The 25,699-nt window shown below is 42.6% G+C and overlaps 12 non-coding genes across 12 annotated transcripts; all 12 read left to right on the plus strand.

Moving 5' to 3' along the window:
• The first annotated feature begins 69 nt into the window (after window positions 1-69).
• trnag-ucc (transfer RNA glycine (anticodon UCC)) lies at window positions 70-141 on the plus strand. Its single transcript has one exon. It is a non-coding gene; the product is annotated as a tRNA-Gly (tRNA).
• A 1,953-nt stretch (window positions 142-2,094) lies between these two features.
• trnag-ucc (transfer RNA glycine (anticodon UCC)) lies at window positions 2,095-2,166 on the plus strand. The gene has a single exon. It is a non-coding gene; the product is annotated as a tRNA-Gly (tRNA).
• Window positions 2,167-4,117: 1,951 nt separating this feature from the next.
• Window positions 4,118-4,189, plus strand: trnag-ucc (transfer RNA glycine (anticodon UCC)). The gene has a single exon. It is a non-coding gene; the product is annotated as a tRNA-Gly (tRNA).
• Window positions 4,190-6,141: 1,952 nt separating this feature from the next.
• On the plus strand, window positions 6,142-6,213 carry trnag-ucc (transfer RNA glycine (anticodon UCC)). The gene has a single exon. It is a non-coding gene; the product is annotated as a tRNA-Gly (tRNA).
• A 1,952-nt stretch (window positions 6,214-8,165) lies between these two features.
• trnag-ucc (transfer RNA glycine (anticodon UCC)) lies at window positions 8,166-8,237 on the plus strand. The gene has a single exon. It is a non-coding gene; the product is annotated as a tRNA-Gly (tRNA).
• A 1,953-nt stretch (window positions 8,238-10,190) lies between these two features.
• Window positions 10,191-10,262, plus strand: trnag-ucc (transfer RNA glycine (anticodon UCC)). The gene has a single exon. It is a non-coding gene; the product is annotated as a tRNA-Gly (tRNA).
• A 1,952-nt stretch (window positions 10,263-12,214) lies between these two features.
• trnag-ucc (transfer RNA glycine (anticodon UCC)) lies at window positions 12,215-12,286 on the plus strand. Its single transcript has one exon. It is a non-coding gene; the product is annotated as a tRNA-Gly (tRNA).
• Window positions 12,287-14,239: 1,953 nt separating this feature from the next.
• Window positions 14,240-14,311, plus strand: trnae-uuc (transfer RNA glutamic acid (anticodon UUC)). Its single transcript has one exon. It is a non-coding gene; the product is annotated as a tRNA-Glu (tRNA).
• Window positions 14,312-16,257: 1,946 nt separating this feature from the next.
• trnag-ucc (transfer RNA glycine (anticodon UCC)) lies at window positions 16,258-16,329 on the plus strand. The gene has a single exon. It is a non-coding gene; the product is annotated as a tRNA-Gly (tRNA).
• A 1,952-nt stretch (window positions 16,330-18,281) lies between these two features.
• trnag-ucc (transfer RNA glycine (anticodon UCC)) lies at window positions 18,282-18,353 on the plus strand. The gene has a single exon. It is a non-coding gene; the product is annotated as a tRNA-Gly (tRNA).
• A 1,953-nt stretch (window positions 18,354-20,306) lies between these two features.
• trnag-ucc (transfer RNA glycine (anticodon UCC)) lies at window positions 20,307-20,378 on the plus strand. The gene has a single exon. It is a non-coding gene; the product is annotated as a tRNA-Gly (tRNA).
• A 1,953-nt stretch (window positions 20,379-22,331) lies between these two features.
• trnag-ucc (transfer RNA glycine (anticodon UCC)) lies at window positions 22,332-22,403 on the plus strand. The gene has a single exon. It is a non-coding gene; the product is annotated as a tRNA-Gly (tRNA).
• The last annotated feature ends 3,296 nt before the right edge of the window (window positions 22,404-25,699 follow it).

The raw sequence follows: 25,699 nt of genomic DNA on the forward strand, positions 1-25,699 counted from the left end.
CGAAATTTCGAATCAAGAACTATTGGTCGAATTGCACGTTCCCTGATGTTTGGAGGCGCGGCTGTGGTGGCGATGGTGGTATAGTGGTGAGCATAGCTGCCTTCCAAGCAGTTGGCTCGGGTTTGATTCCCGGCCATCGCAAGCTGCAGCTTTTCAACCACTCAACAGCAAAAAGACCATTTCCAGCAGTGGGAATGAAACACTCACATCTGCACATCACCTTGAGTCAGCCACATTAACGGGGCCAAACCTCTGGAGGGCGGCCACCACTTTGAAATTGAGGATGATACCCGTTTCAAATTAACTGGTGTCATGACAGAAATCCTGAGCTTTTCATTTTATTTCAAGATTTCATTCTTTTCAACATTACTCTCAGTTTTCTTTTGGTGAAATGCAGCCTAATATCAAGTGAAAGGTGGGTGGGCAGTCCATTGTTTATGGGCACAGCATTATTTATTATATCAGATCGGTTATTTTATTTTTTAATCGAAATTAGTCACCTGTGTGCCTGGTGTATATATCAGTGTTGTGGAATTGGTGTCGGATATCGAATTTGCAGATGATAAAACATTCGTCATTGGTTTTGGGGAAGCTGTCTGCAGACTGTGGGGAGATCTACATCAGCTGGTGAGCTACACAGCAAAGCTGTGAAAGGGGATTTGATCTGGAGAACGTTGGGATTCAGTAAACGATCTCTGGTTCCACAGATATCATCCTCTCTACAGACTGGTCAACATGAACCGACAAAGAGATCTTAACTGCCCCCTCAATTTACTTATTATCTTGTGTATATGAAAGTAAATGCTGAAAATGTGTTGGTGGAAAAGCGCAGCAGGTCAGGCAGTATCCAATGAACAGGAGAATCGACGTTTCGGGCATACGCCCAGGATTCCTGAAGAACGGCTTATGCCCGAAACGTCGATTCTCCTGTTCCTTGGATGCTGCCTGACCTGCTGCGCTTTTCCAGCAACACATTTTCAGCTCTGATCTCCAGCACCTGCAGTCCTCACTTTCTCCAATACGAAAGTAAATGTAAGTTTGAACAATACATGTCCCCACACTCAGATCCCTCTCTGATTTAAGATGCCCCTTCACGTGGAATCATAGAGATGCACAGCAAGGAAACACACCCTTCGGTCCAAACTGTCCATGCCGACCAGATAGTCCAACCCAATCTAGTCCCACCTGCCAGCACCTGGCCCATATCCCTCCAAACCCTTTCTATTCATGTACCCATCCTGATGAGGGGTCTGATGGTTACTGCTTACTTCAAACATTGGGAATGGTCAGGGTTTATTTAAAAGGACCGTTTATTCATTAATAAGGGCTAGTCAATTATTGATTTTAAAAACATGAGGAATGCAATTCCCAGTTTGTTTAAATGGACCATTGATTTATGAGTGAGGGACTGGGGGAGTTACTTATTGTGAAAAGCATTGAGATGGATCTTTGATTTGCTGTTGAGTGGAAAGGGGATTATGGATTTAAAAAGGAAATGAGGGATAAATTTTTTACACATCGAGTGTTTGGTGTGTGCAATGAACTGTCAGAGATAGATGGACGCAGGTATAGTTACAACGTTGAAAAGAAACTTGGATATGTTCATGAATAGGAAAGGTTTAGAGAGATATGACCAAATGCTAGCAAATGGGAAATGTTCAAGTGCATGCAGGTGGTTGCAGTTGGGTTTGGGGATATAGTCAGCATAAACTGGTTGGAGCTAAGGATCTGTTTCCATGCTGTATGACACTCTGATTTTAAAACATTGAAAATTACCCTGGTTTCTCTCCCTCCCAGCTGCCACTCCACCCTCCCCCTCTTCTCCAAAGTAACAGAGAAAACTACAAATCTATCAACAGAATCAAAGTGCGGACTGATACACATTTTTCGAGAGATTTCTGCTTCCCGAACTGTTAAAAAGTGTGAATTAAAAGGTATAATGAAAACTATCAAATCAGTAAAACTCAATCTTTTATTACTTCTGAATTCTATTATTTCACCGGAAAATTTGCATCAAAAAACGAACGAAATTTCGAATCAAGAACTATTGGTCGAATTGCACGTTCCCTGATGTTTGGAGGCGCGGCTGTGGTGGCGATGGTGGTATAGTGGTGAGCATAGCTGCCTTCCAAGCAGTTGACCCGGGTTCGATTCCCGGCCATCGCAAGCTGCAGCTTTTAAACCACTCAACAGCAAAAAGACCATTTCCAGCAGTGGGAATGAAACACTCACATCTGCACATCACCTTGAGTCAGCCACATTAACGGGGCCAAACTTCTGGAGGGCGGCCACCACTTTGAAATTGAGGATGATACCCGTTTCAAATTAACTGGTGTCATGACAGAAATCCTGAGCTTTTCATTTTATTTCAAGATTTCACTCTTTTCAACATTACTCTCAGTTTTTTTTGGTGAAATGCAGCCTAATATCAAGTGAAAAGTGGGTGGGCAGTCCATTGTTTATGGGCACAGCATTATTTATGATATCAGATCGGTTATTTTATTTTTTAATCGAAATTAGTCACCTGTTTGCCTGGTGTATATATCACTGTTGTGGAATTGGTGTCGGATATCGAATTTGCAGATGATAAAACATTCGTCATTGGTTTTGGGGAAGCTGTCTGCAGACTGTGGGGAGATCTACATCAGCTGGTGAGCTACACAGCAAAGCTGTGAAAGGGGATTTGATCTGGAGAACGTTGGGATTCAGTAAACGATCTCTGGTTCCACAGATATCATCCTCTCTACAGACTGGTCAACATGAACCGACAAAGAGATCTTAACTGCCCCCTCAATTTACTTATTATCTTGTGTATATGAAAGTAAATGCTGAAAATGTGTTGGTGGAAAAGCGCAGCAGGTCAGGCAGTATCCAATGAACAGGAGAATCGACGTTTCGGGCATACGCCCAGGATTCCTGAAGAACGGCTTATGCCCGAAACGTCGATTCTCCTGTTCCTTGGATGCTGCCTGACCTGCTGCGCTTTTCCAGCAACACATTTTCAGCTCTGATCTCCAGCACCTGCAGTCCTCACTTTCTCCAATACGAAAGTAAATGTAAGTTTGAACAATACATGTCCCCACACTCAGATCCCTCTCTGATTTAAGATGCCCCTTCACGTGGAATCATAGAGATGCACAGCAAGGAAACACACCCTTCGGTCCAAACTGTCCATGCCGACCAGATAGTCCAACCCAATCTAGTCCCCCTGCCAGCACCTGGCCCATATCCCTCCAAACCCTTTCTATTCATGTACCCATCCTGATTAGGGGTCTGATGGTTACTGCTTACTTCAAACATTGGGAATGGTCAGGGTTTATTTAAAAGGACCGTTTATTCATTAATAAGGGCTAGGCAATTATTGATTTTAAAAACATGAGGAATGCAATTCCCAGTTTGTTTAAATGGACCATTGATTTATGAGTGAGGGACTGGGGGAGTTACTTATTGTGAAAAGCGTTGAGATGGATCTTTGATTTGCTGTTGAGTGGAAAGGGGATTATGGATTTAAAAAGGAAATGAGGGGTAAATTTTTTACACATCGAGTGTTTGGTGTGTGCAATGAACTGTCAGAGATAGATGGACGCAGGTATAGTTACAACGTTGAAAAGACACTTGGATATGTTCATGAATAGGAAAGGTTTAGAGAAATATGACCAAATGCTAGCAAATGGGAAATGTTCAAGTGCATGCAGGTGGTTGCAGTTGGGTTTGGGGATATAGTCAGCATAAACTGGTTGGAGCTAAGGATCTGTTTCCATGCTGTATGACACTCTGATTTTAAAACATTGAAAATTACCCTGGTTTCTCTCCCTCCCAGCTGCCACTCCACCCTCCCCCTCTTCTCCAAAGTAACAGAGAAAACTACAAATCTATCAACAGAATCAAAGTGCGGATTGATACACATTTTTCGAGAGATTTCTGCTTCCCGAACTGTTAAAAAGTGTGAATTAAAAGGTATAATGAAAACTATCAAATCAGTAAAACTCAATCTTTTATTACTTCTGAATTCTATTATTTCACCGGAAAATTTGCATCAAAAAACGAACGAAATTTCGAATCAAGAACTATTGGTCGAATTGCACGTTCCCTGATGTTTGGAGGCGCGGCTGTGGTGGCGATGGTGGTATAGTGGTGAGCATTGCTGCCTTCCAAGCAGTTGACCCGGGTTCGATTCACGGCCATCGCAAGCTGCAGCTTTTAAACCACTCAACAGCAAAAAGACCATTTCCAGCAGTGGGAATGAAACACTCACATCTGCACATCACCTTGAGTCAGCCACATTAACGGGGCCAAACCTCTGGAGGGCGGCCACCACTTTGAAATTGAGGATGATACCCGTTTCAAATTAACTGGTGTCATGACAGAAATCCTGAGCTTTTCATTTTATTTCAAGATTTCATTCTTTTCAACATTACTCTCAGTTTTCTTTTGGTGAAATGCAGCCTAATATCAAGTGAAAAGTGGGTGGGCAGTCCATTGTTTATGGGCACAGCATTATTTATTATATCAGATCGGTTATTTTATTTTTTAATCGAAATTAGTCACCTGTTTGCCTGGTGTATATATCACTGTTGTGGAATTGGTGTCGGATATCGAATTTGCAGATGATAAAACATTCGTCATTGGTTTTGGGAAAGCTGTCTGCAGACTGTGGGGAGATCTACATCAGCTGGTGAGCTACACAGCAAAGCTGTGAATGGGGATTTGATCTGGAGAACGTTGGGATTCAGTAAACGATCTCTGGTTCCACAGATATCATCCTCTCTCCAGACTGGTCAACATGAACCGACAAAGAGATCTTAACTGCTCCCTCAATTTACTTATTATCTTGTGTATATGAAAGTAAATGCTGAAAATGTGTTGGTGGAAAAGCGCAGCAGGTCAGGCAGTATCCAATGAACAAGAGAATCGACGTTTCGGGCATACGCCCAGGATTCCTGAAGAACGGCTTATGCCCGAAACGTCGATTCTCCTGTTCCTTGGATGCTGCCTGACCTGCTGCGCTTTTCCAGCAACACATTTTCAGCTCTGATCTCCAGCACCTGCAGTCCTCACTTTCTCCAATACGAAAGTAAATGTAAGTTTGAACAATACATGTCCCCACACTCAGATCCCTCTCTGATTTAAGATGCCCCTTCACGTGGAATCATAGAGATGCACAGCAAGGAAACACACCCTTCGGTCCAAACTGTCCATGCCGACCAGATAGTCCAACCCAATCTAGTCCCCCTGCCAGCACCTGGCCCATATCCCTCCAAACCCTTTCTATTCATGTACCCATCCTGATTAGGGGTCTGATGGTTACTGCTTACTTCAAACATTGGGAATGGTCAGGGTTTATTTAAAAGGACCGTTTATTCATTAATAAGGGCTAGGCAATTATTGATTTTAAAAACATGAGGAATGCAATTCCCAGTTTGTTTAAATGGACCATTGATTTATGAGTGAGGGACTGGGGGAGTTACTTATTGTGAAAAGCGTTGAGATGGATCTTTGATTTGCTGTTGAGTGGAAAGGGGATTATGGATTTAAAAAGGAAATGAGGGGTAAATTTTTTACACATCGAGTGTTTGGTGTGTGCAATGAACTGTCAGAGATAGATGGACGCAGGTATAGTTACAACGTTGAAAAGACACTTGGATATGTTCATGAATAGGAAAGGTTTAGAGAAATATGACCAAATGCTAGCAAATGGGAAATGTTCAAGTGCATGCAGGTGGTTGCAGTTGGGTTTGGGGATATAGTCAGCATAAACTGGTTGGAGCTAAGGATCTGTTTCCATGCTGTATGACACTCTGATTTTAAAACATTGAAAATTACCCTGGTTTCTCTCCCTCCCAGCTGCCACTCCACCCTCCCCCTCTTCTCCAAAGTAACAGAGAAAACTACAAATCTATCAACAGAATCAAAGTGCGGATTGATACACATTTTTCGAGAGATTTCTGCTTCCCGAACTGTTAAAAAGTGTGAATTAAAAGGTATAATGAAAACTATCAAATCAGTAAAACTCAATCTTTTATTACTTCTGAATTCTATTATTTCACCGGAAAATTTGCATCAAAAAACGAACGAAATTTCGAATCAAGAACTATTGGTCGAATTGCACGTTCCCTGATGTTTGGAGGCGCGGCTGTGGTGGCGATGGTGGTATAGTGGTGAGCATTGCTGCCTTCCAAGCAGTTGACCCGGGTTCGATTCACGGCCATCGCAAGCTGCAGCTTTTAAACCACTCAACAGCAAAAAGACCATTTCCAGCAGTGGGAATGAAACACTCACATCTGCACATCACCTTGAGTCAGCCACATTAACGGGGCCAAACCTCTGGAGGGCGGCCACCACTTTGAAATTGAGGATGATACCCGTTTCAAATTAACTGGTGTCATGACAGAAATCCTGAGCTTTTCATTTTATTTCAAGATTTCATTCTTTTCAACATTACTCTCAGTTTTCTTTTGGTGAAATGCAGCCTAATATCAAGTGAAAAGTGGGTGGGCAGTCCATTGTTTATGGGCACAGCATTATTTATTATATCAGATCGGTTATTTTATTTTTTAATCGAAATTAGTCACCTGTTTGCCTGGTGTATATATCACTGTTGTGGAATTGGTGTCGGATATCGAATTTGCAGATGATAAAACATTCGTCATTGGTTTTGGGAAAGCTGTCTGCAGACTGTGGGGAGATCTACATCAGCTGGTGAGCTACACAGCAAAGCTGTGAATGGGGATTTGATCTGGAGAACGTTGGGATTCAGTAAACGATCTCTGGTTCCACAGATATCATCCTCTCTCCAGACTGGTCAACATGAACCGACAAAGAGATCTTAACTGCTCCCTCAATTTACTTATTATCTTGTGTATATGAAAGTAAATGCTGAAAATGTGTTGGTGGAAAAGCGCAGCAGGTCAGGCAGTATCCAATGAACAGGAGAATCGACGTTTCGGGCATACGCCCAGGATTCCTGAAGAACGGCTTATGCCCGAAACGTCGATTCTCCTGTTCCTTGGATGCTGCCTGACCTGCTGCGCTTTTCCAGCAACACATTTTCAGCTCTGATCTCCAGCACCTGCAGTCCTCACTTTCTCCAATACGAAAGTAAATGTAAGTTTGAACAATACATGTCCCCACACTCAGATCCCTCTCTGATTTAAGATGCCCCTTCACGTGGAATCATAGAGATGCACAGCAAGGAAACACACCCTTCGGTCCAAACTGTCCATGCCGACCAGATAGTCCAACCCAATCTAGTCCCCCTGCCAGCACCTGGCCCATATCCCTCCAAACCCTTTCTATTCATGTACCCATCCTGATTAGGGGTCTGATGGTTACTGCTTACTTCAAACATTGGGAATGGTCAGGGTTTATTTAAAAGGACCGTTTATTCATTAATAAGGGCTAGGCAATTATTGATTTTAAAAACATGAGGAATGCAATTCCCAGTTTGTTTAAATGGACCATTGATTTATGAGTGAGGGACTGGGGGAGTTACTTATTGTGAAAAGCGTTGAGATGGATCTTTGATTTGCTGTTGAGTGGAAAGGGGATTATGGATTTAAAAAGGAAATGAGGGGTAAATTTTTTACACATCGAGTGTTTGGTGTGTGCAATGAACTGTCAGAGATAGATGGACGCAGGTATAGTTACAACGTTGAAAAGACACTTGGATATGTTCATGAATAGGAAAGGTTTAGAGAAATATGACCAAATGCTAGCAAATGGGAAATGTTCAAGTGCATGCAGGTGGTTGCAGTTGGGTTTGGGGATATAGTCAGCATAAACTGGTTGGAGCTAAGGATCTGTTTCCATGCTGTATGACACTCTGATTTTAAAACATTGAAAATTACCCTGGTTTCTCTCCCTCCCAGCTGCCACTCCACCCTCCCCCTCTTCTCCAAAGTAACAGAGAAAACTACAAATCTATCAACAGAATCAAAGTGCGGATTGATACACATTTTTCGAGAGATTTCTGCTTCCCGAACTGTTAAAAAGTGTGAATTAAAAGGTATAATGAAAACTATCAAATCAGTAAAACTCAATCTTTTATTACTTCTGAATTCTATTATTTCACCGGAAAATTTGCATCAAAAAACGAACGAAATTTCGAATCAAGAACTATTGGTCGAATTGCACGTTCCCTGATGTTTGGAGGCGCGGCTGTGGTGGCGATGGTGGTATAGTGGTGAGCGTTGCTGCCTTCCAAGCAGTTGACCCGGGTTCGATTCACGGCCATCGCAAGCTGCAGCTTTTAAACCACTCAACAGCAAAAAGACCATTTCCAGCAGTGGGAATGAAACACTCACATCTGCACATCACCTTGAGTCAGCCACATTAACGGGGCCAAACCTCTGGAGGGCGGCCATCACTTTGAAATTGAGGATGATACCCGTTTCAAATTAACTGGTGTCATGACAGAAATCCTGAGCTTTTCATTTTATTTCAAGATTTCACTCTTTTCAACATTACTCTCAGTTTTCTTTTGGTGAAATGCAGCCTAATATCAAGTGAAAAGTGGGTGGGCAGTCCATTGTTTATGGGCACAGCATTATTTATTATATCAGATCGGTTATTTTATTTTTTAATCGAAATTAGTCACCTGTTTGCCTGGTGTATATATCACTGTTGTGGAATTGGTGTCGGATATCGAATTTGCAGATGATAAAACATTCGTCATTGGTTTTGGGGAAGCTGTCTGCAGACTGTGGGGAGATCTACATCAGCTGGTGAGCTACACAGCAAAGCTGTGAAAGGGGATTTGATCTGGAGAACGTTGGGATTCAGTAAACGATCTCTGGTTCCACAGATATCATCCTCTCTACAGACTGGTCAACATGAACCGACAAAGAGATCTTAACTGCCCCCTCAATTTACTTATTATCTTGTGTATATGAAAGTAAATGCTGAAAATGTGTTGGTGGAAAAGCGCAGCAGGTCAGGCAGTATCCAATGAACAGGAGAATCGACGTTTCGGGCATACGCCCAGGATTCCTGAAGAACGGCTTATGCCCGAAACGTCGATTCTCCTGTTCCTTGGATGCTGCTTGACCTGCTGCGCTTTTCCAGCAACACATTTTCAGCTCTGATCTCCAGCACCTGCAGTCCTCACTTTCTCCAATACGAAAGTAAATGTAAGTTTGAACAATACATGTCCCCACACTCAGATCCCTCTCTGATTTAAGATGCCCCTTCACGTGGAATCATAGAGATGCACAGCAAGGAAACACACCCTTCGGTCCAAACTGTCCATGCCGACCAGATAGTCCAACCCAATCTAGTCCCACCTGCCAGCACCTGGCCCATATCCCTCCAAACCCTTTCTATTCATGTACCCATCCTGATTAGGGGTCTGATGGTTACTGCTTACTTCAAACATTGGGAATGGTCAGGGTTTATTTAAAAGGACCGTTTATTCATTAATAAGGGCTGGGCATTTATTGATTTTAAAAACATTAGGAATGCAATTCCCAGTTTATTTAAATGGACCATTGATTTATGAGTGAGGGACTGGGGGAGTTACTTATTGTGAAAAGCATTGAGATGGATCTTTGATTTGCTGTTGAGTGGAAAGGGGATTATGGATTTAAAAAGGAAATGAGGGATACATTTTTTACACATCGAGTGTTTGGTGTGTGCAATGAACTGTCAGAGATAGATGGACGCAGGTATAGTTACAACGTTGAAAAGACACTTGGATATGTTCATGAATAGGAAAGGTTTAGAGAGATATGACCAAATGCTAGCAAATGGGAAATGTTCAAGTGCATGCAGGTGGTTGCAGTTGGGTTTGGGGATATAGTCAGCATAAACTGGTTGGAGCTAAGGATCTGTTTCCATGCTGTATGACACTCTGATTTTAAAACATTGAAAATTACCCTGGTTTCTCTCCCTCCCAGCTGCCACTCCACCCTCCCCCTCTTCTCCAAAGTAACAGAGAAAACTACAAATCTATCAACAGAATCAAAGTGCGGATTGATACACATTTTTCGAGAGATTTCTGCTTCCCGAACTGTTAAAAAGAGTGAATTAAAAGGTATAATGAAAACTATCAAATCAGTAAAACTCAATCTTTTATTACTTCTGAATTCTATTATTTCACCGGAAAATTTGCATCAAAAAACGAACGAAATTTCGAATCAAGAACTATTGGTCGAATTGCACGTTCCCTGATGTTTGGAGCCGCGCCTGTGGTGGCGATGGTGGTATAGTGGTGAGCATAGCTGCCTTCCAAGCAGTTGACCCGGGTTCGATTCCCGGCCATCGCAAGCTGCAGCTTTTAAACCACTCAACAGCAAAAAGACCATTTCCAGCAGTGGGAATGATACACTCACATCTGCACATCACCTTGAGTCAGCCACATTAACGGGGCCAAACCTCTGGAGGGCGGCCACCACTTTGAAATTGAGGATGATACCCGTTTCAAATTAACTGGTGTCATGACAGAAATCCTGAGCTTTTCATTTTATTTCAAGATTTCACTCTTTTCAACATTACTCTCAGTTTTCTTTTGGTGAAATGCAGCCTAATATCAAGTGAAAAGTGGGTGGGCAGTCCATTGTTTATGGGCACAGCATTATTTATTATATCAGATCGGTTATTTTATTTTTTAATCGAAATTAGTCACCTGTTTGCCTGGTGTATATATCACTGTTGTGGAATTGGTGTCAGATATCGAATTTGCAGATGATAAAACATTCGTCATTGGTTTTGGGGAAGCTGTCTGCAGACTGTGGGGAGATCTACATCAGCTGGTGAGCTACACAGCAAAGCTGTGAAAGGGGATTTGATCTGGAGAACGTTGGGATTCAGTAAACGATCTCTGGTTCCACAGATATCATCCTCTCTACAGACTGGTCAACATGAACCGACAAAGAGATCTTAACTGCCCCCTCAATTTACTTATTATCTTGTGTATATGAAAGTAAATGCTGAAAATGTGTTGGTGGAAAAGCGCAGCAGGTCAGGCAGTATCCAATGAACAGGAGAATCGACGTTTCGGGCATACGCCCAGGATTCCTGAAGAACGGCTTATGCCCGAAACGTCGATTCTCCTGTTCCTTGGATGCTGCCTGACCTGCTGCGCTTTTCCAGCAACACATTTTCAGCTCTGATCTCCAGCACCTGCAGTCCTCACTTTCTCCAATACGAAAGTAAATGTAAGTTTGAACAATACATGTCCCCACACTCAGATCCCTCTCTGATTTAAGATGCCCCTTCACGTGGAATCATAGAGATGCACAGCAAGCAAACACACCCTTCGGTCCAAACTGTCCATGCCGACCAGATAGTCCAACCCAATCTAGTCCCACCTGCCAGCACCTGGCCCATATCCCTCCAAACCCTTTCTATTCATGTACCCATCCTGATTAGGGTCTGATGGTTACTGCTTACTTCAAACATTGGGAATGGTCAGGGTTTATTTAAAAGGACCGTTTATTCATTAATAAGGGCTGGGCATTTATTGATTTTAAAAATATTAGGAATGCAATTCCCAGTTTGTTTAAATGGACCATTGATTTATGAGTGAGGGACTGGGGGAGTTACTTATTGTGAAAAGCATTGAGATGGATCTTTGATTTGCTGTTGAGTGGAAAGGGGATTATGGGTTTAAAAAGGAAATGAGGGATAAATTTTTTACACATCGAGTGTTTGGTGTGTGCAATGAACTGTCAGAGATAGATGGACGCAGGTATAGTTACAACGTTGAAAAGACACTTGGATATGTTCATGAATAGGAAAGGTTTAGAGAGATATGACCAAATGCTAGCAAATGGGAAATGTTCAAGTGCATGCAGGTGGTTGCAGTTGGGTTTGGAGATATAGTCGGCATAAACTGGTTGGAGCTAAGGATCTGTTTCCATGCTGTATGACACTCTGATTTTAAAACATTGAAAATTACCCTGGTTTCTCTCCCTCCCAGCTGCCACTCCACCCTCCCCCTCTTCTCCAAAGTAACAGAGAAAACTACAAATCCATCAACAGAAATAAAGTGCGGATTGATACACATTTTTCGAGAGATTTCTGCTTCCCGAACTGTTAAAAAGTGTGAATTAAAAGGTATAATGAAAACTATCAAATCAGTAAATCTCAATCTTTTATTACTTCTGAATTCTATTATTTCACCGGAAAATTTGCATCAAAAAACGAACGAAATTTCGAATCAAGAACTATTGGTCGAATTGCACGTTCCCTGATGTTTGGAGCCGCGCCTGTGGTGGCGATGGTGGTATAGTGGTGAGCATAGCTGCCTTCCAAGCAGTTGTCCCGGGTTCGATTCCCGGCTATCGCAAGCTGCAGCTTTTAAACCACTCAACAGCAAAAAGACCATTTCCAGCAGTGGGAATGAAACACTCACATCTGCACATCACCTTGAGTCAGCCACATTAACGGGGCCAAACCTCTGGAGGGCGGCCACCACTTTGAAATTGAGGATGATACCCGTTTCAAATTAACTGGTGTCATGGCAGAAATCCTGAGCTTTTCATTTTATTTCAAGATTTCACTCTTTTCAACATTACTCTCAGTTTTCTTTTGGTGAAATGCAGCCTAATATCAAGTGAAAAGTGGGTGGGCAGTCCATTGTTTATGGGCACAGCATTATTTATTATATCAGATCGGTTATTTTATTTTTTAATCGAAATTAGTCACCTGTTTGCCTGGTGTATATATCACTGTTGTGGAATTGGTGTCGGATATCGAATTTGCAGATGATAAAACATTCGTCATTGGTTTTGGGGAAGCTGTCTGCAGACTGTGGGGAGATCTACATCAGCTGGTGAGCTACACAGCAAAGCTGTGAAAGGGGATTTGATCTGGAGAACGTTGGGATTCAGTAAACGATCTCTGGTTCCACAGATATCATCCTCTCTACAGACTGGTCAACATGAACCGACAAAGAGATCTTAACTGCCCCCTCAATTTACTTATTATCTTGTGTATATGAAAGTAAATGCTGAAAATGTGTTGGTGGAAAAGCGCAGCAGGTCAGGCAGTATCCAATGAACAGGAGAATCGACGTTTCGGGCATACGCCCAGGATTCCTGAAGAACGGCTTATGCCCGAAACGTCGATTCTCCTGTTCCTTGGATGCTGCTTGACCTGCTGCGCTTTTCCAGCAACACATTTTCAGCTCTGATCTCCAGCACCTGCAGTCCTCACTTTCTCCAATACGAAAGTAAATGTAAGTTTGAACAATACATGTCCCCACACTCAGATCCCTCTCTGATTTAAGATGCCCCTTCACGTGGAATCATAGAGATGCACAGCAAGGAAACACACCCTTCGGTCCAAACTGTCCATGCCGACCAGATAGTCCAACCCAATCTAGTCCCACCTGCCAGCACCTGGCCCATATCCCTCCAAACCCTTTCTATTCATGTACCCATCCTGATTAGGGGTCTGATGGTTACTGCTTACTTCAAACATTGGGAATGGTCAGGGTTTATTTATAAGGACCGTTTATTCATTAATAAGGGCTGGGCATTTATTGATTTTAAAAACATTAGGAATGCAATTCCCAGTTTGTTTAAATGGACCATTGATTTATGAGTGAGGGACTGGGGGAGTTACTTATTGTGAAAAGCATTGAGATGGATCTTTGATTTGCTGTTGAGTGGAAAGGGGATTATGGATTTAAAAAGGAAATGAGGGATAAATTTTTTACACATCGAGTGTTTGGTGTGTGCAATGAACTGTCAGAGATAGATGGACGCAGGTATAGTTACAACGTTGAAAAGACACTTGGATATGTTCATGAATAGGAAAGGTTTAGAGAGATATGACCAAATGCTAGCAAATGGGAAATGTTCAAGTGCATGCAGGTGGTTGCAGTTGGGTTTGGGAATATAGTCAGCATAAACTGGTTGGAGCTAAGGATCTGTTTCCATGCTGTATGACACTCTGATTTTAAAACATTGAAAATTACCCTGGTTTCTCTCCCTCCCAGCTGCCACTCCACCCTCCCCCTCTTCTCCAAAGTAACAGAGAAAACTACAAATCTATCAACAGAATCAAAGTGCGGATTGATACACATTTTTCGAGAGATTTCTGCTTCCCGAACTGTTAAAAAGTGTGAATTAAAAGGTATAATGAAAACTATCAAATCAGTAAAACTCAATCTTTTATTACTTCTGAATTCTATTATTTCACCGGAAAATTTGCATCAAAAAACGAACGAAATTTCGAATGAAGAACTATTGGTCGAATTGCACATTCCCTGATGTTTGGAGCTGCGCCTGAGGTGGCGATGGTGGTATAGTGGTGAGCATAGCTGCCTTTCATGCAGTTGACCCGGGTTCGATTCCCGGCCATCGCAAGCCGCAGCTTTTAAACCACTCAACAGCAAAAAGACCATTTCCAGCAGTGGGAATGAAACACTCACATCTGCACATCACCTTGAGTCAGCCACATTAACGGGGCCAAACCTCTGGAGGGCGGCCACCACTTTGAAATTGAGGATGATATCCGTTTCAAATTAACTGGTGTCATGACAGAAATCCTGAGCTTTTCATTTTATTTCAAGATTTCACTCTTTTCAACATTACTCTCAGTTTTCTTTTGGTGAAATGCAGCCTAATATCAAGTGAAAAGTGGGTGGTCAGTCCATTGTTTATGGGCACAGCATTATTTATTATATCAGATCGGTTATTTTATTTTTTAATCGAAATTAGTCACCTGTTTGCCTGGTGTATATATCACTGTTGTGGAATTGGTGTCGGATATCGAATTTGCAGATGATAAAACATTCGTCATTGGTTTTGGGGAAGCTGTCTGCAGACTGTGGGGAGATCTACATCAGCTGGTGAGCTACACAGCAAAGCTGTGAAAGGGGATTTGATCTGGAGAACGTTGGGATTCAGTAAACGATCTCTGGTTCCACAGATATCATCCTCTCTACAGACTGGTCAACATGAACCGACAAAGAGATCTTAACTGCCCCCTCAATTTACTTATTATCTTGTGTATATGAAAGTAAATGCTGAAAATGTGTTGGTGGAAAAGCGCAGCAGGTCAGGCAGTATCCAATGAACAGGAGAATCGACGTTTCGGGCATACGCCCAGGATTCCTGAAGAACGGCTTATGCCCGAAACGTCGATTCTCCTTGGATGCTGCCTGACCTGCTGCGCTTTTCCAGCAACACATTTTCAGCTCTGATCTCCAGCACCTGCAGTCCTCACTTTCTCCAATACGAAAGTAAATGTAAGTTTGAACAATACATGTCCCCACACTCAGATCCCTCTCTGATTTAAGATGCCCCTTCACGTGGAATCATAGAGATGCACAGCAAGGAAACACACCCTTCCGTCCAAACTGTCCATGCCGACCAGATAGTCCAACCCAATCTAGTCACACCTGCCAGCACCTGGCCCATATCCCTCCAAACCCTTTCTATTCATGTACCCATCCTGATTAGGGTCTGATGGTTACTGCTTACTTCAAACATTGGGAATGGTCAGGGTTTATTTAAAAGGACCGTTTATTCATTAATAAGGGCTGGGCATTTATTGATTTTAAAAACATTAGGAATGCAATTCCCAGTTTATTTAAATGGACCATTGATTTATGAGTGAGGGACTGGGGGAGTTACTTATTGTGAAAAGCATTGAGATGGATCTTTGATTTGCTGTTGAGTGGAAAGGGGATTATGGATTTAAAAAGGAAATGAGGGATAAATTTTTTACACATCGAGTGTTTGGTGTGTGCAATGAACTGTCAGAGATAGATGGACGCAGGTATAGTTACAACGTTGAAAAGACACTTGGATATGTTCATGAATAGGAAAGGTTTAGAGAGATATGACCAAATGCGAGCAAATGGGAAATGTTCAAGTGCATGCAGGTGGTTGCAGTTGGGTTTGGGGATATAGTCAGCATAAACTGGTTGGAGCTAAGGATCTGTTTCCATGCTGTATGACACTCTGATTTTAAAACATTGAAAATTACCCTGGTTTCTCTCCCTCCCAGCTGCCACTCCACCCTCCCCCTCTTCTCCAAAGTAACAGAGAAAACTACAAATCTATCAACAGAATCAAAGTGCGGATTGATACACATTTTTCGAGAGATTTCTGCTTCCCGAACTGTTAAAAAGTGTGAATTAAAAGGTATAATGAAAACTATCAAATCAGTAAAACTCAATCTTTTATTACTTCTGAATTCTATTATTTCACCGGAAAATTTGCATCAAAAAACGAACGAAATTTCGAATCAAGAACTATTGGTCGAATTGCACGTTCCCTGATGTTTGGAGCCGCGCCTGTGGTGGCGATGGTGGTATAGTGGTGAGCATAGCTGCCTTCCAAGCAGTTGACCCGGGTTCGATTCCCGGCCATCGCAAGCTGCAGCTTTTAAACCACTCAACAGCAAAAAGACCATTTCCAGCAGTGGGAATGAAACACTCACATCTGCACATCACCTTGAGTCAGCCACATTAACGGGGCCAAACCTCTGGAGGGCGGCCACCACTTTGAAATTGAGGATGATACCCGTTTCAAATTAACTGGTGTCATGACAGAAATCCTGAGCTTTTCATTTTATTTCAAGATTTCACTCTTTTCAACATTACTCTCAGTTTTCTTTTGGTGAAATGCAGCCTAATATCAAGTGAAAAGTGGGTGGGCAGTCCATTGTTTATGGGCACAGCATTATTTATTATATCAGATCGGTTATTTTATTTTTTAATCGAAATTAGTCACCTGTTTGCCTGGTGTATATATCACTGTTGTGGAATTGGTGTCGGATATCGAATTTGCAGATGATAAAACATTCGTCATTGGTTTTGGGGAAGCTGTCTGCAGACTGTGGGGAGATCTACATCAGCTGGTGAGCTACACAGCAAAGCTGTGAAAGGGGATTTGATCTGGACAACGTTGGGATTCAGTAAACGATCTCTGGTTCCACAGATATCATCCTCTCTACAGACTGGTCAACATGAACCGACAAAGAGATCTTAACTGCCCCCTCAATTTACTTATTATCTTGTGTATATGAAAGTAAATGCTGAAAATGTGTTGGTGGAAAAGCGCAGCAGGTCAGGCAGTATCCAATGAACAGGAGAATCGACGTTTCGGGCATACGCCCAGGATTCCTGAAGAACGGCTTATGCCCGAAACGTCGATTCTCCTGTTCCTTGGATGCTGCCTGACCTGCTGCGCTTTTCCAGCAACACATTTTCAGCTCTGATCTCCAGCACCTGCAGTCCTCACTTTCTCCAATACGAAAGTAAATGTAAGTTTGAACAATACATGTCCCCACACTCAGATCCCTCTCTGATTTAAGATGCCCCTTCACGTGGAATCATAGAGATGCACAGCAAGGAAACACACCCTTCGGTCTAAACTGTCCATGCCGACCAGATAGTCCACCCCAATCTAGTCCCACCTGCCAGCACCTGGCCCATATCCCTCCAAACCCTTTCTATTCATGTACCCATCCTGATTAGGGTCTGATGGTTACTGCTTACTTCAAACATTGGGAATGGTCAGGGTTTATTTAAAAGGACCGTTTATTCATTAATAAGGGCTGGGCATTTATTGATTTTAAAAACATTAGGAATGCAATTCCCAGTTTATTTAAATGGACCATTGATTTATGAGTGAGGGACTGGGGGAGTTACTTATTGTGAAAAGCATTGAGATGGATCTTTGATTTGCTGTTGAGTGGAAAGGGGATTATGGATTTAAAAAGGAAATGAGGGATAAATTTTTTACACATCGAGTGTTTGGTGTGTGCAATGAACTGTCAGAGATAGATGGACGCAGGTATAGTTACAACGTTGAAAAGACACTTGGATATGTTCATGAATAGGAAAGGTTTAGAGAGATATGACCAAATGCTAGCAAATGGGAAATGTTCAAGTGCATGCAGGTGGTTGCAGTTGGGTTTGGGGATATAGTCAGCATAAACTGGTTGGAGCTAAGGATCTGTTTCCATGCTGTATGACACTCTGATTTTAAAACATTGAAAATTACCCTGGTTTCTCACCCTCCCAGCTGCCACTCCACCCTCCCCCTCTTCTCCAAAGTAACAGAGAAAACTACAAATCTATCAACAGAATCAAAGTGCGGATTGATACACATTTTTCGAGAGATTTCTGCTTCCCGAACTGTTAAAAAGTGTGAATTAAAAGGTATAATGAAAACTATCAAATCAGTAAAACTCAATCTTTTATTACTTCTGAATTCGATTATTTCACCGGAAAATTTGCATCAAAAAACGAACGAAATTTCGAATCAAGAACTATTGGTCGAATTGCACGTTCCCTGATGTTTGGAGCCGCGCCTGTGGTGGCGATGGTGGTATAGTGGTGAGCATAGCTGCCTTCCAAGCAGTTGACCCGGGTTCGATTCCCGGCCATCGCAAGCCGCAGCATTTAAACTACTCAACAGCAAAAAGACCATTTCCAGCAGTGGGAATGAAACACTCACATCTGCACATCACCTTGAGTCAGCCACATTAACGGGGCCAAACCTCTGGAGGGCGGCCACCACTTTGAAATTGAGGATGATACCCGTTTCAAATTAACTGGTGTCATGACAGAAATCCTGAGCTTTTCATTTTATTTCAAGATTTCACTCTTTTCAACATTACTCTCAGTTTTCTTTTGGTGAAATGCAGCCTAATATCAAGTGAAAAGTGGGTGGGCAGTCCATTGTTTATGGGCACAGCATTATTTATTATATCAGATCGGTTATTTTATTTTTTAATCGAAATTAGTCACCTGTTTGCCTGGTGTATATATCACTGTTGTGGAATTGGTGTCGGATATCGAATTTGCAGATGATAAAACATTCGTCATTGGTTTTGGGGAAGCTGTCTGCAGACTGTGGGGAGATCTACATCAGCTGGTGAGCTACACAGCAAAGCTGTGAAAGGGGATTTGATCTGGAGAACGTTGGGATTCAGTAAACGATCTCTGGTTCCACAGATATCATCCTCTCTACAGACTGGTCAACATGAACCGACAAAGAGATCTTAACTGCCCCCTCAATTTACTTATTATCTTGTGTATATGAAAGTAAATGCTGAAAATGTGTTGGTGGAAAAGCGCAGCAGGTCAGGCAGTATCCAATGAACAGGAGAATCGACGTTTCGGGCATACGCCCAGGATTCCTGAAGAACGGCTTATGCCCGAAACGTCGATTCTCCTGTTCCTTGGATGCTGCTTGACCTGCTGCGCTTTTCCAGCAACACATTTTCAGCTCTGATCTCCAGCACCTGCAGTCCTCACTTTCTCCAATACGAAAGTAAATGTAAGTTTGAACAATACATGTCCCCACACTCAGATCCCTCTCTGATTTAAGATGCCCCTTCACGTGGAATCATAGAGATGCACAGCAAGGAAACACACCCTTCGGTCCAAACTGTCCATGCCGACCAGATAGTCCAACCCAATCTAGTCCCACCTGCCAGCACCTGGCCCATATCCCTCCAAACCCTTTCTATTCATGTACCCATCCTGATTAGGGGTCTGATGGTTACTGCTTACTTCAAACATTGGGAATGGTCAGGGTTTATTTAAAAGGACCGTTTATTCATTAATAAGGGCTGGGCATTTATTGATTTTAAAAACATTAGGAATGCAATTCCCAGTTTATTTAAATGGACCATTGATTTATGAGTGAGGGACTGGGGGAGTTACTTATTGTGAAAAGCATTGAGATGGATCTTTGATTTGCTGTTGAGTGGAAAGGGGATTATGGATTTAAAAAGGAAATGAGGGATAAATTTTTTACACATCGAGTGTTTGGTGTGTGCAATGAACTGTCAGAGATAGATGGACGCAGGTATAGTTACAACGTTGAAAAGACACTTGGATATGTTCATGAATAGGAAAGGTTTAGAGAGATATGACCAAATGCGAGCAAATGGGAAATGTTCAAGTGCATGCAGGTGGTTGCAGTTGGGTTTGGGGATATAGTCAGCATAAACTGGTTGGAGCTAAGGATCTGTTTCCATGCTGTATGACACTCTGATTTTAAAACATTGAAAATTACCCTGGTTTCTCTCCCTCCCAGCTGCCACTCCACCCTCCCTCTCTTCTCCAAAGTTACAGAGAAAACTACAAATCTATCAACAGAATCAAAGTGCGGATTGATACACATTTTTCGAGAGATTTCTGCTTCCCGAACTGTTAAAAAGTGTGAATTAAAAGGTATAATGAAAACTATCAAATCAGTAAAACTCAATCTTTTATTACTTCTGAATTCTATTATTTCACCGGAAAATTTGCATCAAAAAACGAACGAAATTTCGAATCAAGAACTATTGGTCGAATTGCACGTTCCCTGATGTTTGGAGCCGCGCCTGTGGTGGCGATGGTGGTATAGTGGTGAGCATAGCTGCCTTCCAAGTAGTTGACCCGGGTTCGTTTCCCGGCCATCGCAAGCTGCAGCTTTTAAACCACTCAACAGCAAAAAGACCATTTCCAGCAGTGGGAATGAAACACTCACATCTGCACATCACCTTGAGTCAGCCACATTAACGGGGCCAAACCTCTGGAGGGCGGCCACCACTTTGAAATTGAGGATGATACCCGTTTCAAATTAACTGGTGTCATGACAGAAATCCTGAGCTTTTCACTTTATTTCAAGATTTCACTCTTTTCAACATTACTCTCAGTTTTCTTTTGGTGAAATGCAGCCTAATATCAAGTGAAAAGTCGGTGGGCAGTCCATTGTTTATGGGCACAGCATTATTTATTATATCAGATCGGTTATTTTATTTTTTAATCGAAATTAGTCACCTGTTTGCCTGGTGTATATATCACTGTTGTGGAATTGGTGTCGGATATCGAATTTGCAGATGATAAAACATTCGTCATTGGTTTTGGGGAAGCTGTCTGCAGACTGTGGGGAGATCTACATCAGCTGGTGAGCTACACAGCAAAGCTGTGAAAGGGGATTTGATCTGGAGAACGTTGGGATTCAGTAAACGATCTCTGGTTCCACAGATATCATCCTCTCTACAGACTGGTCAACATGAACCGACAAAGAGATCTTAACTGCCCCCTCAATTTACTTATTATCTTGTGTATATGAAAGTAAATGCTGAAAATGTGTTGGTGGAAAAGCGCAGCAGGTCAGGCAGTATCCAATGAACAGGAGAATCGACGTTTCGGGCATACGCCCAGGATTCCTGAAGAACGGCTTATGCCCGAAACGTCGATTCTCCTGTTCCTTGGATGCTGCTTGACCTGCTGCGCTTTTCCAGCAACACATTTTCAGCTCTGATCTCCAGCACCTGCAGTCCTCACTTTCTCCAATACGAAAGTAAATGTAAGTTTGAACAATACATGTCCCCACACTCAGATCCCTCTCTGATTTAAGATGCCCCTTCACGTGGAATCATAGAGATGCACAGCAAGGAAACACACCCTTCGGTCCAAACTGTCCATGCCGACCAGATAGTCCAACCCAATCTAGTCCCACCTGCCAGCACCTGGCCCATATCCCTCCAAACCCTTTCTATTCATGTACCCATCCTGATTAGGGGTCTGATGGTTACTGCTTACTTCAAACATTGGGAATGGTCAGGGTTTATTTAAAAGGACCGTTTATTCATTAATAAGGGCTGGGCATTTATTGATTTTAAAAACATTAGGAATGCAATTCCCAGTTTGTTTAAATGGACCATTGATTTATGACGGAGGGACTGGGGGAGTTACTTATTGTGAAAAGCATTGAGATGGATCTTTGATTTGCTGTTGAGTGGAAAGGGGATTATGGATTTAAAAAGGAAATGAGGGATAAATTTTTTACACATCGAGTGTTTGGTGTGTGCAATGAACTGTCAGAGATAGATGGACGCAGGTATAGTTACAACGTTGAAAAGACACTTGGATATGTTCATGAATAGGAAAGGTTTAGAGAGATATGACCAAATGCGAGCAAATGGGAAATGTTCAAGTGCATGCAGGTGGTTGCAGTTGGGTTTGGGTATATAGTCAGCATAAACTGGTTGGAGCTACGGATCTGTTTCCATGCTGTATGACACTCTGATTTTAAAACATTGAAAATTACCCTGGTTTCTCTCCCTCCCAGCTGCCACTCCACCCTCCCCCTCTTCTCCAAAGTAACAGAGAAAACTACAAATCTATCAACAGAATCAAAGTGCGGATTGATACACATTTTTCGAGAGATTTCTGCTTTCCGAACTGTTAAAAAGTGTGAATTAAAAGGTATAATGCGAACTATGAAATGAGTAAAACTTAATCATTTATTACTTCTGAATTCTAATATTTCACCGGAAAATTTGCATCAAAAAACGAACGAAATTTCGAATCAAGAACTATTGGTGGAATTGCACATCAGCTGATGTCCAGAGCTGTCGCTAGCGTAGCGATGGTGGTATAGTGGTGAGCATAGCTGCCTTCCAAGCAGTTGACCCGGGTTCGATTTCCGGCCATCGCAAGCTGCTGCTTTTTAAACCACTCAACAGCAAAAAGCCCATTTCCAGCAGTGGGAATGAAACACTTACATCTGCACATCACCTTGAGTCAGCCACATTAACGGGGCCAAACCTCTGGAGGGCGGCCACCACTTTGAAATTGAGGATGATACCCGTTTCAAACTAACTGGTGTCATGACAGAATATCTGACCTTTTCATTTTATTTCAAGATTTCACTCCTTTCAACATTACTCAGTTTTTTTTTTGTGAAATACAGCCTAATATCAAGTGAAAAGTGGGTGGGCAGTCCATTGTTTTTCGGCACAGCATTATTTATTATATCAGATCGGTTATTTTATTTTTTAATCGAAATTAGTCACCTGTTTGCCTGGTGTATATATCACTGTTGTGGAATTGGTGTCGGATATCGAATTTGCAGATGATAAAACATTCGTCATTGGTTTTGGGGAAGCTGTCTGCAGACTGTGGGGAGATCTACATCAGCTGGTGAGCTACACAGCAAAGCTGTGAAAGGGGATTTGATCTGGAGAACGTTGGGATTCAGTAAACGATCTCTGGTTCCACAGATATCATCCTCTCTACAGACTGGTCAACATGAACCGTCAAAGAGATCTTAACTGCCCCCTCAATTTACTTATTATCTTGTGTATATGAAAGTAAATGCTGAAAATGTGTTGCTGGAAAAGCGCAGCAGGTCAGGCAGCATCCAAGGAACAGGAGAATCGACGTTTCGGGCATACGCCCAGGATTCCTGAAGAACGGCTTATGCCCGAAACGTCGATTCTCCTGTTCCTTGGATGCTGCCTGACCTACTGCGCTTTTCCAGCAATTTCCCAGGATTGGAGAAACTATGTCATGTTTTTCACAGCCTGCAGCACATTATCAATGAGGATAAGAACCTTGCCGAGACCTTCCCTACTTCCACTTCTCGCTTTTAAATAACCGCTAATGCTTAAACAGATCATCGTTCACAGCAAACTGCCCAGCCTTCAGGACAACATTGACTACAATACTGTACAGCCCTGTCATGGCAAACAGTGCAAGACGTGTCAGAGTGTTGACACGGATACCACCATTACATGTGCGGACACCTCCCACCATGTACATGGCAGGTACACATGTGACTCGGCCAACGTTGTCTATCTCAATCACTGCAGGCAAGGATGCCCCGAGGCATAGAATCATAGAATCCCTACAGTGTGGAAGCAGGACCCTTGGTCCAACAAATCTACACCAACCTGACGAAGAGTAACCCATCCAGACCCAATCCCCTACCCAATTATTCTATGTTTATCCCTGACTAATGCACCTGACCTATACATACCTGAACACTACGGGCAATTTAGCATGGCCAATTCACCTAACCTGCAGATCTTTGGACTGTGGGAGGAAACTGGAGCCCCTGGGGGAAACCTATGCTGGCACAGGGAGAATGTGCAAACTCCACACAGACAGTCACCCGAGGTTGTAATTGAACAGTTCCTGGCACTGTGAGGCAGCAGTGCTAACTACTGAGCCACCGTGCCACCCTGCATGGTACATTGGTGAGGCCAAGCAGACACTATGACAACGGATGAATGGAAACTGCACAACAATCACCAGACAGAGATGTTCCCTCCCAGTCGGGGAGCACTTCAGCAGTCAAGGACATTTGGCCTTGGATCTTCAGGTGACCATCCTCCAAGGCAGACGTCAGGATACACAACAACACAGAGTGGCTGAGCAGAAGCTGATAGCCAAGAACGGTACCCATAGGGAGGGCCTCTACCGGGACCCGGGGTTCATGTCACACTACAGGTGACCTCACTACATTAAACACTCTCACACATACACATACACGCACGCTCTTACATACTCACACATTGACGCAGAGCCTCTCTCATACGTACGCTCTCTCAGACACACAAATACACACACACACAAAATCTCTCTCTCTCTCTGTCTCTCTCTCTCTCTACCCACCCCCCAACCACCACGTAAGTCTCTGAGGTGAATTTGCATTTACAGAATTGTATTTGCAGATACATTCTATTTTGTTCAAAAAGCATATAGTCTGCGGGCAGTCAATGCAGGCAGTCAATCTGTGTAACATTTTATAAAGTCCTACTTTGGAAATAGAACCAGTCTGGCTCAAGATTGCCATACAGACAGACTCTAACCTCACATCTTTAATGCATTGTCTGAGCTGAGATGTCACTTTGTTTTTAATATAAAACTTTAAGTTAACTTGAGAAGGTGGCTTGAAAGAATTTGTGGGATTTACAATAAATGATAGCAGCCCATTCAAAAAGATGAAAGACTTAACAGCAACCCAGGTTTGTTCAATATATTGTACCAGTTGCATGCATGACACAGTGATCTTTTGCTATAAATTCTGTGTCTTATGATCTGGACATTTGATATGTACACCACCAGCACTGAGGAGAGTTTAGACTATTCAATCAGCTGGCCCTTTTGCCTTGGGACTTTTTCACTGCTTCCCTCCCCCCCCCCGCCCCCCGGGATAATATAGGCTGCTGATGTCTTTCAGGCTAAGATGAACAAAACTGTTATCTCCCAGTGTGTTATCAAGTGATTTTATTGTGATTGCAAGCTGATCAGATTCTTAACTTGCATTTAGCAGAACAAGATGTGGAGGTGCTGGTGTTGGACTGGGGTGGACAAAGTTTAAAAATCGCACAACACCAGGTTATAGTCCAACAGGTTTATTTGGAAGAATAAGCTTTGAGTGTTGCTTCTTCATCAGGATCATAGGACACAGAATTTATAGCAAAAGATTAAAGTGTCAAACGACTGATATGATTTATAGAACAAACCTAGATTGCTGCTAGTCTTTCATCTTTTAGAATGGCTGCAGGTTTTGATTAAAGTAAATTCCATCTTTCAACACATTCTGAGATAATGTTTTATAAAAAAAATAACATCACTGCTCCGACAATGCATTAAAGGTGTGTATTAGTCTGTCTGCATTCCAATGCAGTACAAGCCAAGGTGAGGAGCAGGGAGGAGAAATAGGACATCTGTGTGAAGCATGATACTGTGCCTACAGTAGGGAACAGCAGTCGGGGTTCTGTCATTTCAGAATGAGAGCAAGTCCTCCCGACAGCATCCTCTGGGGTGGGACAGTACTAGCATGCAGCAACGGGGGAGGTTTTCAAAACTTTGCTGTGCAGTGGGGTCCTCGGATCCCAGCAGGGGCTTGGCAAAACAATTTTTGTGAAGTTTTCTCTTGCGCTGTGTTAATACTAGAAAGAGCCAGAACCTGAGAAGGTTGAACCCACTGGTACCTGCAGCACA

This window comes from Chiloscyllium plagiosum, unplaced genomic scaffold (assembly GCF_037043375.1).
Source record: "Chiloscyllium plagiosum isolate Xiang-an unplaced genomic scaffold, Cpla_swu_hap1 HiC_scaffold_12, whole genome shotgun sequence".
NCBI classification, from domain to species: domain Eukaryota; kingdom Metazoa; phylum Chordata; class Chondrichthyes; order Orectolobiformes; family Hemiscylliidae; genus Chiloscyllium; species Chiloscyllium plagiosum.